This window comes from Podarcis muralis, chromosome 7 (assembly GCF_964188315.1).
Source record: "Podarcis muralis chromosome 7, rPodMur119.hap1.1, whole genome shotgun sequence".
Classification (NCBI taxonomy): domain Eukaryota; kingdom Metazoa; phylum Chordata; class Lepidosauria; order Squamata; family Lacertidae; genus Podarcis; species Podarcis muralis.
In genome coordinates, this window is record NC_135661.1 from 22,755,889 (window position 1) to 22,773,496 (window position 17,608).

The 17,608-nt window shown below is 45.1% G+C and overlaps 1 protein-coding gene across 13 annotated transcripts in view; it reads right to left on the reverse strand.

The window, feature by feature from the left end:
- Positions 1 to 17,608, reverse strand: part of RERE (arginine-glutamic acid dipeptide repeats) — a 346,045-nt gene that overhangs the window by 239,310 nt on the left and 89,127 nt on the right. The gene's annotated exons all lie outside the window — the stretch shown is intronic.

The window sequence follows — 17,608 nt, forward strand, 5'->3', positions numbered from 1 at the left end:
CATGTCTATAGGCCCAAACAACTCCTGAGATCCAAACTGCAAGCAGACAACAACTACTGATTGTAAGTCACCTCCCGCAAAGGAGCAAGTTTGGCTGGTTTGTCTTGCCTGTATTTTTCCTCTCTTTAATCATCTATTCCCATAACAACTCTTTTAAGATTACGCTACTTACAATAGAGATAAGGAACTGTGCTTACTTTTAGGGTCTCTAAGCAGGATGGGGGTAAGTACTGGCAAGAGAGGAAGAAAGGTGCATGCAGGCCACTTTAATCTCAAGTCACCCTCAATACACACGCAGTGCTTCACTATTGAGTCATTTAAAAAAAAACCACAACGGAAATGCCGCTCCCTTCTAAACAGTCAGGTTTACCACCCCTCCCACCACCCCAGACATGCCCTAACCCTTTGATACGTTCAGTGATGGCTTATGTAATTCATGAGCTGACATCCAGTCCTTCCATGAGCAGGCGTGGAGGGATATGGGAAAGCTTCACACCCACAATGCACTGCAGCTCCACAATGGCTATGTGGGCGGGGCTTGCTATCATGCATGATGAGTCAGCATGTAAAAGAAATGAATTATGGGCGTGTAGGGAGGGGTGTGTGCCTCTGGCACAGCAACTAGGTTATGCTGAATAGTTCTGAAAGCTGACACAGATACAGAACTGGGGCAGAGTAAAAAGATTAGCCGGAGCTAGAGCATGCAGAAAGGTACAGGTGCTCCCTAGCCCCTCAAACCCAAGGTTTCTGCAGGCAAAGCCACAGAATAACCATGCTTAGAACTATATGAGGGAAGGGGCCTGCTTAGTATTAAAAAGGTTCCCAGTTCAATCCTTGGCATGTCTGAATAAATGGTACTTCTTATACAGTAGTACCTCAGATTACATACGCTTCAGGTTACATACGCTTCAGGTTACAGACTCCGCTAACCCAGAAATAGTGCTTTAGGTTAAGAACTTTGCTTCAGGATGAGAACATAAATCGTGCTCCAGCGGCGCAGCAGCAGGAGGAGGCCCCATTAGCTAAAGTGGGGCTTCAGGTTAAGAACAGTTTCAGGTTAAGAACGGACCTCCGGAACAAATTAAGTACTTAACCCAAGGTACCACTGTATACCAAAAGATTATAACCTCATGGCAAAATTAGTGACTTTTAATATGTGACGGGCCCCCAAAGAGAAAAAGTACTGTATTTTTCCCCACCCACCCCCAAATCATTTTATTCCAGGAAAAAACAACAATTCCACCACCTGCCCCTGCAATGACTTCACCCTCTCCCCCACCCCCCATGACTTCACAGTTTCTGGAAATTTTACATCTTCCTGTCCCCACAAGGGAGGGGGGGTGTCCACATTTCCCAGGCTTATCACAGAGGTGGATTAAAAAAAAATCAGAGCCAGGAGGATGACAATGAGAGCATCAAGAAACAATGCAGCTATTTTTACTTCTCCACAAAATGGAGCAGCATAGAGAAAAGGGACAAGGCCTCAGTTGCGCAACAAGGCACATCCAAGCAATCACCTCCTTAATAATAAACCGGAGCAAAGAGCAAAAACAAATAAAAATCAATCATCTTTCAAGTTCCTCAGTAGATCTAGAATGTCAGTACACACTGTTCTCAATTCTTAGTTTTCCTTACACACACCCACACCACTCTAATTTGTACAAGTTCTCAACAAAATGACAAGGAGCAAAAGAGTGTTGTGTGCATGTATGTGTTCTAATGCAAATGAACACTCAAGTATGCCAGCCTTATATGCCAGCCTACAAAGTTTTTTTACGCTTACCTGCACAAGATACTTATGCAAATATTTTATGACAGGTTTGTTTTTTAAAAAAAAACAACAGTAAAAAGAACCATCCATTTTTGGAAAGCTGCTGTGCCTGGATGCCTGGAGGAAATTCTCACAGATCAGGGGAATGACTGCTACAATACCATACCGAAAATTGTCCTGCTGAAGAACAACATATTTTAGATATCGTGTTGATCCCAGAGCACTGGAGACAGCAAGCAGATGAAGGGCCTAATGAAGAATGCTATGAAGCTCAGATACTTGCACACTGTGAACACAATACAGCTAGACTGGGACAAGCCAAAGCTCAGTGGTGGAGCTTCTGTTTTGCATAAAGGAGATTCCCTGGTTTAATTCCCAACATCTCCAAGTAAGTCTGGGAATGCATTCTACCTGAAATGCTGGAGAGCTGCTGCCAGTCAGAGTTGACAATACAGAGCTAGGAGAACCAATGGCCCAACTCAATATAAGGCAGCCTCCTACATGCCTACTAAATTCAGTCACTTGAGATAGCACTTCACTGACTTTACATCTCCAGCAAAGGAACTGTGGAGATCTGACAGTATGCTATCGTGCAGAAGTACTTCCAGACAACATAATAATGAGTTTATATTGTGCAAGCTTCTGTGCATTCGGAAGCCCTGATGGGGCCAGGCATGCTGTTCACTGAAACTTATCACGCACCCAGCACTAATCTGCTAGCTTAACATTATTCCTCTTTCACAGATGTTGCAATGGTTTAAGCACGACTTTCTGTTTTATACATAATTGCACCTGAATGATATGGAACCCATAAAACTAAACATTGATATGTGTGGGTGGGTGTATTGGGTTGGGTGGGGGGAGTCCTCTAAAGTAAACTGTGCTAATGCATCACGTATACTGCCAAACACACAGATGTTTACACAGATGTTTAAAGCTCAGATTAGGACAGGAGAAGTAAATACACTGGGGGGTTGGGGAAATCTTTGTGGGGTTTGGCAAGCTCAATAGCTTCGGTTTTGCAGCAATTTCTCTCTCACTGGCAGGCTCCCTTTCACACTGCACAAAACAACCGTCAGCACAGCTGCTTCCGCCATCACCTGACAAAGGATGGGAAAATGCGCTGATCACAGCGCTGCAGGTTGAGCAGGATTAAATTGCCTCTGCTATCAAGTCACCGTCTCACCCACAGAGTGTTTCCTGGAGAGAGTCTAACCTCTCACAAAAGAGAGAAAACAGCACGGACAAGGGAACATTTCCCCCATGCCGGCGAAGGAAATAAAAGTTATACGGAAAGAGAGAGAATGGGAGAAAGAGCACAAAATAGATCAGGAACCCTTTTTGGGGGGGACAAGGCTAAACGAAAAGAATCTGAGATGTATAGGAAGAAAATGATAAACTCAGCACAGGGCAAGTTCTCAGCAGATCAGGTGCATGCAGAGCTGCACGTAAGCAGCAATTCTGCAAGTGTGCAGAAAACGACCAAATAAAAAATTGCATTGGTGGAATGCAGCTTCATGAGAAACTCACATTTTATTTTAGAAGTAGCCCCGAAAGCCATGTTGATAGGACTGAAAGAATGTGGGGAAAGTTCAGAAGCAGGGGAGACTGGGAAATTTTCAATTTGCACTGGCTGAGAAGATTCCACATCTGTGCCCAACCAGTAACTAAGGAAAAACCAAGAAGAAAACATTGCAATAAGCTACGGAATGAACTATGCTAAGTAAAGAGAGTTTTGCAGATTTTTTTTAAAGCACTCAGATGTATCTTTGGATGCTGAAACTGATCTGTTTCTACTAAAATATGGGGCTCCTGCATGAGATGCCCCAGAGCTTTCCCCATCTTACTCAGCATTCCTTTTCTTCTCTTGCCGCCCTCCTGGAAGTTTGGGCCTCTGTACATTCTGCAAGAACCTCCATCACTCACACAAAGAAGTGGTCGAGGGGATATTACTCCACAGCACCCCAAAGTATTTTGTTTTCAAAGGTAAAGTGAGGGGAGGAAGGGACAAGACAACAAAATGGAGGAGCCTTGCCCAGGATCCTTCTCCCAGGATGCAACTTTCCAATTAGACGAAGTGGGGGCAGGCAAAAGCAGTGACAACATCCCCAGTGGGATTGCCAATGACATGGGCAACAAGAAACTGGAAGTCCAAGGAGGTCTGAATGGCTACCACATAGTTCTGGCCATACAGCCACAGCTATCTCATCCTGGGTCCTACAGCTGACTGCTCTTAACTTTTAAGTCCCTGGGAGCATGCCCACACTCATTTCCAAAGACCAAGTGGTAGGGACAATGAGGCGGCTAATTTTAACTTAGAAGCAGAATATTAATTGAAGGAGGACTAAGGTACTGTTGACTCTGTCCATGTCCAAGGTCCAAGATGAGAACAACTTGGCACAATGAAATCCCAGGATCCCAGCGTGCATCACAGATATCAGGGCTTAAGGTGTGCCAGCGACCCACAAGAACTTGCACATGGCATCTGTTTCCATGCCATCTCATCCCTGTAATGCTTGAAGAAACAACAGGTAGAAGTGTCTCAAACTAGGTGCATTTCCTTAACCACTGAGAGACTAGAGAGCATCTGCACGTTATCAAGGATTGAGGGGAAGGACGTCCAGGATCATGAGTGTGGCTTGATAAGAACAGCCCTGATGGATGAGACAACAGATCTAGTCCACCAAGCAGTTTCAACAGTAGCCAGAAAGATGCCTCTAGGATGCCACAAACATGCACAATGGTACTGCCCTCATTCCCTTTCTTATCCCGGGATCTGGTTATATTTTAAGTTAGAATAATAAAAATTATAATGATGATGGTTATGTGGACTGCTACCTCAACATGGAGGTTTCATCTAGCTGTCCTGCCTAATAGCCACTTTTCCTTTCACAGTCAGCCAACACTACATCTTGCATTTCAGTTTCCAGAGGTACTTCAGCTCCAGCATTTCTAGACGTGAACAGCAGGTAGCCGCTTATGATCTCTGCTCAGCTGCATTCCACTTATTTTTGTTGGCATTCTTCATCCTGCTTTCCAACATGCAGGGAATCCCAGAAGTCTATACGAACCATCAACACAGCAATCCCAGTGACAAGGAGTAAGCAAGCTAGATCTCTTCTTGGGTTGGACAGCAGACATACACACACACACACTTTCTCACCCAGCAGAGATCACTAGGAAGCCTAGCAGCTTACATAAAAAGACAGGTTGGACTGACTTCACCTTCTCGACCACAACATGAAGCCTGACTGGCTTTCCAACTTGAGAGAGGGAGGGAGCAGATGAGGTCAATTTGACAGTCCAGTGGTGGGCCACATAGCTGTGGTGGGTGAGGCCACAGACAAAAGTAGGAGGGGGGATATGGATGAGACTCTTACCTTTGTATACTAACTAGGTATCTTCCTGCCACACGCCAGAGCACCAGACATACAGGTTTGGAGAGCCACATGTCACTCACACCCAGGCCACATTCCCCACTCCTGCTATAGAGGGACATCTGAGGAAGTGGGCTCTAGTTCACAAGAGTTTGTGCCATAATCAAATTGTTCACCTCTAAGGTGCTGCCAAGAGTCTTTGTTGCAATCTCTGGTAGCCGGAGGTGTTGAACGCAGGCCCTTCAGTACGGCTCTTTGAGTGATTTTTGAATTAGTGTTCCAGGAAGGGAGACTGAACGGAAAAGTAAAATAAAATTGAAGGATGACTTATCAAAGGAAACAAGGAATTCTGGAAGAGATTATGTCAACAAGATTGCAAGGGGGAGGAAGGGGGAGGTCTGGCACCAGCCTAACCAAGGCAGGGAACATCCTGAATCATAGAAACAGATGCCACCAAAGTTTGGGGAATTATTACACAGCTCTGCCACTTACTGAGATGTTCCAAGCACATTTAATAGCTTTTAAAGCTTTGGCATCGCCCAACACGTACACAAAAAGCACAATCACCTGCAAAGTTACAGGGGCTCCCTGTACCATTACAGTCATGCCAGCTCCAGCCAAGTGTTGGAAACTGCTTGCCCCCTCAGAGCCCAAACTGCAATTGTTTTTACACTGCTAGCCAGGAAGGCACACACTGAAACTGGCCTTTCCCCTTTGCTTCTCTTCCAACACTCTCCATCTCTCCAACTTCATCAATTTATAATACCTCTAGCACCATTTACTATGCCATTACTTACGTTTCTGGCTAATGTTTGTTCTCCCGCATGCATGCACACCCCAATGGATTATTGCAAGTGAGAAAAGCACAATACATCAGCTCTTGGACAGAATCCTCCAACCACATTTTCCCACCTAAAACCATTTTTCAAGCAGCTTTTCTCCAAAGTAGAGGATGATTACTTTGGGTTTGAGAGACCCAACAGATAAGCAGACACATAAACATTGGGCAAAGTAACACACGATTCTTCCATGCCAATTCTTATTTAACTAAACTTATATCCCATTTTCCCAGTAGTGATGCATGGAAGTGAGAGCTGGACCATCAAGAAGGCTGATCGCCGAAGACTTGATGCTTTTGAATTCTGGTGCTGGAGGAGACTCTTGAGAGTCCCATGGACTGCAAGAAGATCAAACCTATCCATTCTTAAGGAAATCAGCCCTGAGTGCTCACTGGAAGGACAGATCCTGAAGCTGAGGTTCCAATACTTTGGCCACCTCATGAGAAGAGAAGACTCCCTGGAAAAGACCCTGATGTTGGAAAAGATTGAGGGCACAAGGAGAAGGGGACGACAGAGGACGAGATGGTTGAACAGTGTTCTTGAAGCTACCAGCATGAGTTTGACCAAACTGCGGGAGGCAGTGGAAGACAGGAGTGCCTGGCATGCTCTGGTCCATGGGGTCAAAGAGTCGGACATGACTAAATGACTAAACAACAACAACATATCCCATTTTTCTATTGGTTCTAATCCTTCAGGCAGTGCATGGTATGGATGGATTATAACAACACCAGCTACAAAATTAAAACACAAGAAATGTAGTGTCAGCGCAAAGACCCAGTCCACATCTCCAAAACCCTGGCTGAGATACAAACAAGCAAACAAAACATCTCCAAAACAAATGCCTTGGCTGAGATACTCTCTAAGGGCAAAGCAAGGCAACCAACCAACCCAGAGGGTCTAGGTGAGCAGCAAGCAGGGAGCCTGACAGAAGAGCAGACTAGGCAGAGCCTGCTTTGCTTCAGCAGTTCCAAAGGAAACAAGAAGAAGAGGAGTTTGGATTTGATATCCCGCTTTATCACTACCCTAAGGCGTCTCAACAGGGACACGGGTGGCGCTGTGGGTTAAACCACAGAGCCTAGGACTTGCCGATCAGAAGGGGGGCGGTTCGAATCCCCGTGATGGGGTGAGCTCCCGTTGCTTGGTCCCTGTTCCTGTCAACCTAGTTCGAAAGCACGTCAAAGTGCAAGTAGATAAATAGGTACCGCTCCAGCGGGAAGGTAAACGGCGTTTCCGTGCGCTGCTCTGGTTCGCCAGAAGCGGCTTAGTCACGCTGGCCACATGACCCAGAAGATGTACGCCAGCTCCCTCGGCCAATAAAGCGAGATGAGTGCCGCAACCCCAGAGTCGGTCACGACTGGACCTAATGGTCAGGGGTCCCTTTACCTTTACCTTAAGGCATCTCAAAGTGGCTAACAATCTCCTTTCACTGCCTCCCCCACAACAAACACTCTGTGAGGTGAGTGGGGCTGAGAGACTTCAGAGAAGTATGACTAGCCCAAGGTCACCCAGCAGCTGCATGTGGAGGAGCAGGGAAGTAAACCCGGTTCACCAGACTATGAGTCCAGTGCTCTTAACCACTATACTACACTGGCTCTCGGACTGATGGCCGATGGACCACAGCAACCATTCCTCTTCAACGAACCATGGCAGCAGTGGCATCATACTGGATCCTGTCCCTTCCAGACCACTGAGTTCTAAAGGACCCTTGACCTATGGAAGCTACAGAACCCTGAGAGCGAGGGACAGGGAAAGAAGGCTGACTGTGTTCCCAAACAATGACACCCAGAGTCACCAAGATTCTGGCCACAGCTAAGCACTAAAACACAGCTTTGACTCGGAGCAAACAAATGGTGTTTGCAATGTTTGCAAATTGGTACAAAGTGCCAGGCACCAATGGGGGTGGGGGGGGGGAGAAACAGCACTGTGGTTGCGCTTGCAACATCAGAGAGAAAAGGCCCCACACTGCTTCTCACATTAATACCCTCTAAGAGGTTTACATGCTTAGAGAGTCAGGTTTTAAAGATAATGTGAAATCAAGTCCAACAGAAATACTATGAGCTCATAATATCAAGGCAACTAAGCACACAGGGTAACTAAAAATATGGAGATGGCCGCTCCCTCCCACCCGCCCCTGCCACCTTTGCTCAAGCAAGGCAGACAGATAAATCTTTTAACAAGATTTGCATGGGTCATGTGTTACTAGTCTTAATAAACACAACAGGCCTATTCTTCTGCAAACTGTTAGTCTCATATTGCATGATAAAAAGGCACTGTGTTCAGCAAATGCCTGATTAAAAAGGAGGTTATGAGCCGCCACTGCTGGAACAAAGGAAGGCTCCCTTTTGAGAGAATGAATATGAATACCCACCATACATTTAGAGCACATGGCCTCCCTCCACGAATCCTGGGAACTGAAGTTTACCCCTTGTGGAGCTATAACTGCCAGCTCCTTCAACAAACTACAGTTCCCAGGGTTTTCTTTTTTAAGCCAAGTGGTTTAAACGTATAGTGTGTACATAGCCAGAGAAGAGAGGGGTGCATTTAGTTTTTCCCAGGGGGAGATTTTAAAGAAATCTCTCCACTTCACTCACAGGGTGGGTGGATGTAAAAGAATGTATTCAAAATGGTCAACAGTCACATTTTTAAGGAGCACTAAAAGTCTGTGGGGGGGAGCTGCTGAGTAAGTTTGTAAACTCTCTATGCAGTAGAGTTGGGAAAGAATGACACATGCTGTTAAAGCAAAATGCAGACTAGAGCAACAGGCAAGGCAGCATTTGCACTGTGTGTTTCTAACTGGCGTCTCCTTGCCAATCACCAATTTTGAAAATGTAAAAGATTGTAAAAAAAAGAAGAAAAAGAACAGCTTAGGCCTTAAAGCATCCCGCTCTTGGTTTTTAAGAAGATAAACTGTATGTGCTCAATTCCCCCTGGAGGCAGGCATGGAGCTGGTATTTGAGACAGAGCAGCATAGAGGCTAGAGTAGGACATGTAGTCCAATAGCATTGGGAGGGCACCAATTCCTATCACCCGCAACCGTTGGTCATGTTGCCTAGGGTTATTCTGGAGTTGGGACACGGTGACTTCACTCCACTTCCTAATGAGTTGATGGCAAAATCTGATTAGGAACTTATTGATTCAGATGTTTGGGGGAGGTTGGGTGGCAGCAGCCAAGAGAGGACACTCTCTGTGGTTGCCCCTAAGCTGGGCAATTCCTTCTCACTGGAGGTGCACCTGCCACCTTCAATCTATAAGGTAAAGGTAAAGGTACCCCTGCCCGTATGGGCCAGTCTTACCAGACTCTAGGGTTGTGCGCTCATCTCACTCTATAGGCCGGGAGCCAGCACTGTCCGCAGACACTTCCGGGTCACGTGGCCAGCGTGACAAGCTGCATCTGGCGAGCCAGCGCAGCACACGGAACACCATTTACCTTCCTGCTGGTAAAGCGGTCCCTATTTATCTACTTGCACCCGGGGTGCTTTCAAACTGCTAGGTTGGCAGGCGCTGTGACCGAACGACGGGAGCGCACCCCGCCGCGGGGATTCGAACCGCTGACCATGTGATCGGCAAGTCCTAGGCACTGAGGTTTTACCCACAGCGCCACCCGCGTCCCCCTTCAATCTATAGCTTTATTCATATTCTGAAGAGGCACCTCTTTAGCTTTTTGACACCTGATAAATATGACCCACCCTCTTCTTCTGATTATACATCACTTTAATTGATATTAATCTTCTCTTTTTGTAGCCTACCCTGGGACCTTATGGGGAAGAAGAAGTAAGAAGTAGGCAGTTGGCATCCATCTGTCTCGCGAGACAATGGAATAGTGTGCCATTGGGGTTTAAGTCCAACAGTGCCTGCTGTAGCTGTGAAGACCACCAAGTAGGAAGTATACTACTACTACTACTACTACTACTACTACTACTACTACTACTACCACCACCACCAATAATTAAGTTGCATCATACATACCACAGTACAGGGTTTATATTCTATATTATATTTTACCATCCAATGCGTTCTAGCTTGACTAGGTTTAGTACATCAGGCTTCCATCTTATGCACACTTGCCTAGGAGTATACACCTTTAAACAAAGGGGAACTTGCTTCTGGGTAAACAGGCAAAGGATGGTGCTGTCTGCTATGTTAGCTCTCTCACACACACATACACCCCAACCCAAACCACAACATACAAATATTTGGCACAGATCCTGTTTATGGCTCATTATTTTGTTGGGAATGACTTTAGCATGCATCAGTGTTGTTTTCTTCCCCCTCCTGCTCAGTAATAAAGTGGGGGAAAGCAATCTGGAACTGGTTGCAAGAGCCGTTAACGAAGCCCAGGTTATGAATGCAAAATGAAGAGAGTGCCATGTCAATTCGGGTCATGTTCCGATGTTTAAAAAAAAAGTAGAAGGGGGAGAGAAACAGATAATATGTCCAACTCACAGAGCCGCAAAACTAGCAGATAATTGCACTTGGCTGACAGAGACTGTAAAAGAGGAAGAAAATAAAATTACTGTGGCACAACAGCTCTTATGCTTGCTGAGCTCACAATGAGAAAAGCTCTCTGGGAGAAAGATAACCCGGAGAGGTGGAGAGTGGTGGGGGGCGACAATTTGACTTCAAAAGTTTTGCAGAAGACTACAAATTTATAAGACTAGATAAGCAACATTTCTCCTTCCCCCCTCCCTTTTAAGCATTCTGCCACTTGGACAAGGACATTGACACTGGGTGCAGGGCTCACTAGTTATCCAGACAGTCACATAGGCGTCTCTGGCCTTTGAAACAGTTCCCGAAGAGGTGACTTGCCAAGCTTTGCCCACACAACTGCACCAGCTCACAGTGCTTGCTGAGCAAACAAGGGCAATTCTGCAGTGAGCCCACACCAAGGCGATCCTTACTATTATTCATTGGTATTATCAGATTTAAGACCTGCCCTTCACCATGAGGTCCTAGGGTGGGTCATAACAATATAGGACGCAACCTTTAAAATACTTTAAAACAAATCCTGTGACATCATCTCAGTGGGAAGGAGAGGATGAGGGGGCGCATATTTTTTTAAAAAGAAAGACCTTTTTCTTTTTTAAAACATTTCTGGCTTGCCTTTCTATTTACTAGAACACTACTGAGACAATTTACAAACTGCCAGAACTCAGCAACCCAGAAAATAATAGGTTAATTATTAAAAAAAGAAAGAAAGCAACAGAATAACCGTGGAATCCTAGCCATGTCAACTCAGAAGTAAGCCCTATTGAATTCTATGAGGCTTCCTCACAGGGTTAGGCCTGTAATCTATGACAGCAGCAGCACAAGCCAGAACGGCCATCATCTGTTTTAGAAGACTTGCGAAACAAAAATGCCTTTTATCTGCCAGGATGGAAGGCGGCTCCCTATACCTAGCTCACATGTTTGGGCAAGAGAGAGGAGACACCAACTAAGTGAGCAAATTAAGCATGAATGATTTGCTCTTAGCTGGGCTGCAGGCCTGGTGCAGTTCCACACAAGCACTGAACATCACTTCCTGAGAAGTTCAACATCCACCTGAGGGAAAGCTTCTAGGCCTCACTCACTGCAACCATTTGAATCAAAGTATGTGGCTAGCATCTGCTGGAACCACCAATGTCCGAAAAAAAGCAACTGGAAAGATGTGCCGTGGTGAAAGGAGCATGCATAGCTCCTTGCCCCCTTCCCAATCGATAGCAAAACCAGAATATTAAGCAAAAGAAACATTATGCCCAACTGTTGGCATAATATATGCAAGTCAGAGAATTCAACTTCCTTACGAGTACTGTGGGACAAGTTTTCAAGCTGTTTCAAATGGAAAACACTCAGCCCTGGCCAAGGGTGGTGCAAAGTATAGTTCAGCAACAACTGGAGGGTCAAAGGTTCCGCACACCTGCAACAGTGAGTCAAGACCACAAGAAGCAGTGAGCTGAAGAACAGTGAGCTGAAGACCACAAGAAGCAGTGATGGCCACTAGCTTGGATAGCTTTAAAAGAGCCATCATTTAAATTCAAGGAGAATAAGCTACCAATAACTACTAAACCTGATGGACAGATTCTACCTTTGCATATCAGTTGCTAGAAACTACAGGTAGGGAGAGTGGTGTTGGACTCAGGTACTGCTTGCAGGCTTCCCATAGGCATCTGGCTGCTTTGAGAACAGGATGCTGGACTAGATGGAGCACTGGTTTGATCCAGCACGCTCTTCTCATGCTCTTATGAAGAGTGGGGCCTTACAGTACATTATGCTTCCAAGCAGATACAAAGAACTCGCAATCCAAGGAGATGGGACCAAGCCCATCCATTTACCCTATAATCCTTGCCAAAAAGAAAAGTTGATGAACCTCAATTTCCATGTGAATCTATCTCACCAATGAATTTCTAATCTGCATGTGTTGCTGAACCAGCAAGAAACAAATTGCAGCAGTCATGTAGAAATCAAATCCTAACCAACAGGTTCAAACAGCATTTTAGAAATGCTAGGGAATCAGCCAAGATATACTCCCTGAACTCATCCAGTGGAGCCTCCCCAAGTGAGGAGGAGGGGGAACTAAGTCTAGGTTCACTGCATTGAGGAGAGGGCGGGTGGAGGTCGTTTCTGCCCCCTTTGATCTGTCTGGTTCAGTCATGTTCTCATTAAGCCAGCCATAAATAAGAGTGTCGCTGAGAAAGGAAGGAGAGTTGTTGGGCGTGAAATGCAGCTTCACACATCAGCACTTTGAAGACAGAAAGTGACATCCAAGTGCTAAGTATATTGTCCTTTTCCGCTGTCTCCACTTACCCAGCTGTATTTGGGGAGAAGCTAGTATAGGCTACAGGCTGGGAGTCAGAAATGGAAATCAGGTAGTTTCTCACAGGAGTGCTAGTGAGGTACACGTTTCATGTGTAAATTGGAAAAGTGGGGTTGCACTCAGAAATTACCTCCAATACCTGCAAGGTGCTCCTGAAATGGTAAAAAAGCACTGGACTTTCAAGAGGCCTCTCTAAGCGAATCTAGGTTTCAGGGCAGGCAGCAAATTCGCAAGGGTCTATTGCTGCAGCTTGCATCAATACCCAATACAGACCCAGTATAAGTAACATTCCAATAACTCATGGTTTCAGCCAAGCATATTATATGCTGTAAGCCGCCCAGAGTGGTTGGAGAAATAACAACTATTATTATTATTATTATTATTATTATTATTATTATTATTATTATTATCTTCATTCATTCATTCATTCAACCTTGAGAAGGTGAGGGCATCAGTAACTGCATTTCATAGCTTCAATGCCTTCAAATTATTCCCACTCTTCCTCCTAGGTTTCTCGAACTGGTAAAATGTTTCTTTTTCAGAAATAAGGCTTCTATAAGAATGACATGTCTTAGGGGAACTCTTACAAAGTGTGCCTAAGACACTACTAGCATTGTTGAGAGGGTGTTGGGAGGGAGCTGTGAACCCGCAATTCCAGCTGGCCAAACTTTAATTAGGGTGGCAAAGAAATGCTGCAGAGATTGAGTCTGCTGGGACAAATGACACAAAGAGATACGGACATGGTGGGAACAGTTGATAAGTGATGGGGGATTTCTAGAGCGGGAAGCAAACCAAATTTTTAAGTAAGCTTAGAAGTGAAGTGCATTTTGTTAAGTTCTAGAAAAAAACATGGCTTCTAGTTAAAAGAAAAGGTACAGGTTGGAAAGACATGTCTGTCCAGTGTCTTAAGCTGGGGCTACCCCAGAGTCGTTCACAACTGGACTTAACTGTCAGCAGTCCTTTACCTTTACCTTTTTTAAGCATACTGTAAGGGGATCTAGCAGCCATCTAATAGTGTAGACAGCTGCTGAGTGCCAACAGGATTGTGCAGCCCCACTCTGCGGCCATCTCCTTTGCCTACAAAAACAGGTCAAATGTGCTCTACAGAAGCCAAGAGTGCAGGGAAGGTCTAACTCAGCTTTCATCACCCTGAGTTGCCATGGCTATGCTGGCTGGGGCTGATGGGAGTTGTAGCTCAAAACAAATGAAAGGCACCAGGTTGGCAAAGGCTGTTCTAACTACAGCCTTCTCAAAATGAATAACATTCACTTTGGGAAACTTGTGGGGGTAAGGTCTGAAACAATACAATCAATAATTTGCAATGGTTGCAATGCTAAACCACAGCTCAGTCAGAGACTTGACTTTGAGCCCCGCATTGGGTAAGAGATTCCTGCATTGCAGGGGGTTGAACTAGATGACCCTCGTGGTCCCTTCCAGCTCTACAATTCTGTGATTCTAGACAGAGTTACTAGAGGAGTAAGTCCCACTGATTTCAAACAGGACTTCCTCCTAAATAGACATGAATGGATTGTGTCGCAATAACCTTGGGCCATGAAGAAATTTGAGGAGAGCTGCTGCAAATCTATCTTGGCATCCAGCTCTGCAGTCCCCCAGGTGTTCAAGGGCCAGAGCCAAAGGGCAAGTTCAAAGAAAACATTCTACTTAGAGAGCAATAGAAAATGCCCCATCTAAGGAATTATCAAAGCCCAACACTGAGCAGGTGCTTTGCATGAACTGCAGGGGGGGGGCAGTCACAGTATTCAGAGCCAAACAGGAACAAGAAAATGTCTTCATTTCTGGGCAATAATGTGCTTTTTTTTACTATCTAATGCCTTCAAAGCATTTTGTAATGGCGCTGGATCACAGGAGTCAGGTCAAGTAATGTATGAGTAGCAGGGGTTCAGTGTTGATGTCATCAGCACTTAATTTTTTTCCCCTCCCAGTACTAAAAGCGAAGTGGAGACAGCAGCTCAGCTCCTGTGTCAGAGTTCTTCCCACTGGCCATCTTGACAAATGGCTCCTGGCATTCCCTCAGAACACCCGATGTTTTCAAAGCAAAAGAAAAGCAGGCAGCAGCTATGGAACAAGCAGTTGGTGTTTGTCTGCATGCGTCTGCAATATGTAGCGGGTTCCAGCAAATCATTATCAAGCAGCAGACTCTCCAGTGCACCTGGCTTGCATCGCTGAACATGTCCTGAATCTGCCAGGTGCTTCTAGATCTGTAAAGACGGTGGGTTTTTAATTATTATTAAAGGCACAACTGTGAATTTCTAAGCCACTTTTTAGCCACAATTAAGACCGTCTTCTTCAGGGGAAGGGCTGTAGCTTAGTGGTAGAGCATCTGCTTTATTTGCAGAAGGTCCCAGGTTCAATCCTCAGCATCTCCAGGCAGAGCTGGGGGAAAACCCTTGTCCAAAATCCTTGAGAGACCCTGCTAGTCAGCGTGGGCAACACTGAGCTGGATGGACAAATGGTCTGACTCCCAATGTTCCTAAGGAAAGCATGAATTCTACCTTCAACCTTGCACACAAAACGTTACACTGTGCTAACTAGCCGAACCCACACATACTTCCATTAGTCATTTGTCACCTGAATTGGGGAGGGAGCCAACTTTTGCAATGCTTCTCTATCTAATTGCTCGGAGGGAAAGGTTACTTGCCACAGGGGAATGTCATTCCATTTATAGTCCATTTCACACAGTTTCGTACTGCAGCAACCAGCCTCAGTGTTCTGAACAGCGTTCAAAATGGGGGGGGGGGGAATACTACTCTTACCATAAACCATAGTCTACCTCAAAGTCAGAAATAGAAACCTAATTCAAATTTGGAATTCACTTATGGTTTGCAGTAACAGTAGTTTGCGCAATTCAGATGTCATAGCAAAGTATAGTTATCTTAAATCAAAGAGAAATTGTAAGCATACAGGAGTTAAGTGTATAGGGGAGCACACAAACCCAAGGTTTCTTCCCAATAGTCAAACCATAGTTTGCCCATATTGCCAAGGCTGGCTCATTCTATCCCATTCATCCTGTAACATTGCAGCTGGCCCCCAGGACAAGAGGATGCTTGTTCTCCATTGCCTTTCTATATTAAAGACACTTAATATGATGCTGATGGGGGGGCAGCACATACATGTATTTAAACTTACTAATGACCCATATCAAGCTTCAGAACATTTCAAGTCCAATTTGGATAATTGTTAAGCAGCAAATTAGTAATCAGCCACTAACAGTTAACAACTGTGCACAAGCATAGCATTTTAAAATGTGTGGCAATAAACAGAGGAAATGGAGGTAGCTAAAGAGAGGAATCCTCAAAACATTTTTTTAAAAAAGGAAATCCATCCTATCAGGGTGGCAAAACCCATATCCTGACCAACTAGCCAGTTTCTCCGTCACAGGAACACTGTAAGTAGCAGCATAGCAAGTCAAACACAGTGGTGCTGAACTCCAGCTCCCATCAACCCCAGCTAGCTAAGCAAATGGTCAGTGATGATGCAAACTATAGTCCAACAACACTGGCTACCATAAGTACTAGCACAGTACAGTGGTACCTTGGTTTACGAACTTAATCTGTTCCTGAAGTCCGTTTCCCCCCTTTTTTAAAAAAAAAATATTTTTATTAAACCATTTTAACAAAACAAATTATCAATCAAAATAACCAATTACATTTCCCCCCTTCCCTCCCTCTCCCACCCCCTAAGGACTTCCCTCAGCTCCCCTCTCTGGTTTGTTTACACATATTATTCTCTGCATGTTAAAAATTGTACATATCATTGCTTGAAGTTCGTTCTTAAACCGAATCTGTTCTTAAACCGAGGAGCACTTTCCCTAATGAGGCCTCCCGCTGCTGGTGCCCTTCCACCGTTCGGTTTCAGTTTGTAGACTAAGGTAAAGTTCGCAAACCGGAACACTACTTCCAGTTTTGCAGAGTTCGTAAACCCAATCGTTTGTAAACAAGACTGTTCTTAAACCGAGGTACCACTGTATTATCAACACAGACTGGAAATGGCTCCTCCATGGTTTCAGGAAAGGGTCCTTCTCCACCCTGCCTGGAGACCCACGGACTGAACTAGAACTTTTTGAAGCAGGTGTTCTAACACCACATCCACTGAGCTATGGTCACTCCACAAACTACAAAGTTGGTGGGCTTTGCAGGTGCCTACGATGTCTTGATACCCAACTCAGAAGTCAAGACAATCTCTCTTGCTCGCACGCACACACTTTGCCATTCCATACAGCATGTGTCCTCCTTCCAAAGCATTGCCAACAATCCTTACAGCCTACATATCATGCTCTCTGCTTTTGTCACAGTCCTGTCAGAAAAGCTCAGGTTGAATGCAGTGAGCCCTCCATCTGTGATCAAAATTGTACCAGCATGTGGGTTCTGTAAAATCCTAAACCTTCATTCTGCTGCCTTCTACCCCAAAAGACTATCACTCAGTTTTGTAACAAAATCCTGAAAAACTCACCCAAACCCTACCCTCTCACTGCATATTCTGGGTTCTCCTGTTGCAGACTCTTGCTTATTTTAGCACATTCTTCTAAGACCCCCACACCCTATAGGGTTGCCACAGGCAGGCAATTTAATTGGGGGAGTGGTGAAACCGCTTTGGCAAGTCTTTGCAGCAGACTCAAATGGGTAAAGACAAATTCAGCAGGGATTCAAGTCTGTGGGGGAGTTTCGTCCCCCTGTTTCCTTATGACAGCTCAGCCCTTCCTATATAATCTGTGGTCTCCCTTGCTTCCCCTCACTGGTATTTTGAAGATTATAAACATTCTCATGCCACCAGAGGGCTTTGCCCATAAACAGGAGTTAGGGTTACATATTTA